Source organism: Mauremys mutica, chromosome 2 (genome assembly GCF_020497125.1).
Source record: "Mauremys mutica isolate MM-2020 ecotype Southern chromosome 2, ASM2049712v1, whole genome shotgun sequence".
NCBI lineage: Eukaryota > Metazoa > Chordata > Testudines > Geoemydidae > Mauremys > Mauremys mutica.
In genome coordinates, this window is record NC_059073.1 from 166,716,874 (window position 1) to 166,718,410 (window position 1,537).

At 52.0% G+C, this 1,537-nt stretch overlaps 1 non-coding gene across 1 annotated transcript; it reads left to right on the top strand.

Moving 5' to 3' along the window:
- Positions 1-1,075: 1,075 nt before the first annotated feature.
- On the top strand, positions 1,076-1,148 carry TRNAV-GAC. The gene has a single exon. It is a non-coding gene; the product is annotated as a tRNA-Val (tRNA).
- Positions 1,149-1,537: the final 389 nt, after the last annotated feature.

Genomic DNA, 1,537 nt, shown 5'->3' on the forward strand with positions numbered 1-1,537 from the left:
CTGGGACAGAAGGTGCTACTGCCTCACCTGTCCACTGGCCTCACACTCTGGAGGAAGAAAGGCTTCTGGGCCTGCAGCGAAGTGCCGTGTGCCGACTTTTTGAGCAAATGCAGGGCTGGCCAGAGAGGCATGTTCCCACTGAGTCCTCCCTGCCAGAAAAAATTGTCCCCACAGACAGGGGTGGCTCCAGGCCCCAGCACGCCAAGCGCGTGCTTGGGACAGCAAGCCGCGGGGGGTGCTCTGCCGGTCGCAGTGAGGGCGGCAGGCAGGCTGCCTTTGGCGGCATGCCTGCGAAGGGTCCGCTGGTCCTGCGACTTCAGCAGACCTCCCGCAGGCAAGCCGCCGAAGGCAACCTGCCTGCCGTGCTTGGGGCGGCAAAATGCCTAGAGCCGCCCCTGCCCACAGAGTCCTCCCTGCTGGAAGGCTACAGTAATCAACAGGTGCTCTGCTGGTCCCATGGTGCAAGGGCAGCACTCAGGACTTTGAATCCTCCAATCTGAGTTGAAGTCTCAGTGGAATCTGAGAACAATTCCTGTACCACAAACCCTGCTGGGTCTTCCAAGGCTCTGTCTTGCTTTCTCAAAGGCCATGAAAGCCACTACGAAAGGTTTTTTTCTCCTGCTGATAATAGCTCACCTTAACTGATCACCCTCGTTATAGTGTGTATGGCAACACCCAATTTTTCATGTTCTCTGTGTGTGTGTGTATATATATATATATATATATATCTTCCTGCTGTATTTTCCACTGCATGCATCCAATGAAGTTGGTTTTAGCCCAGGAAAGCTTATGCTCAAATAAATTTTTGCAGATAAATTAATGGAGGTTAAGTCCATGAATGGTTATTAGCCAGGCTGGGTAAGGAATGGTATTCCTAGCCTCTGTTTGTCAGAGGGTGGAGATGGATGGCAGGAGAGAGATCACTTGATCATTACCTGTTAGGTTCAGTCCCTCTGGGGCACCTTGCATTGGCCACTGTTGGCAGATAGGATGTGAGGTTGGATGGACCTTTGGTCTGACCCAATATGGTCATTCTTATGGTCTTATGAAGGGAGGGGCAGAACACTAGGACAGAGTTTCTGTAGTGTAGTGGTTATCACCTTTGCCTGACATGCAAAAAGTTCCTGGTTCAAAACTAGGCAGAAACAACTCCTGCTGTTGTAGGAGCAGCAGTGATTTCTATGCTCAGAAGGTCTGTTATACTTCCCCTGCTCCCACTTTTGTCTCCTCTCCCTCTCTGAATGCCTGTGAAGTGTCTTTTCCCCTCCTGCTCCCTCCTGGACTGCTTGTGGGATGAATGGGCCGGTTGAAGAGCAGAAGAGCTTCCAGGTAGACAAGGTGTCTGGGACGCTAATTAGGCAGCGATCACATACCCAGAGCATGGACACTACCCAAGGTGGAGTGTGATCAACCAGATGCAGCCAAGTCATCTCTAGTCACAGGCCATGAGGAGCAGGTCCTTAAAAGGGAAAGGGCTCTGTGCTCAGGAGAGCACTCACAAGCTTGTACCTCCAGTGAATGCCCTTTGCCCGGACCG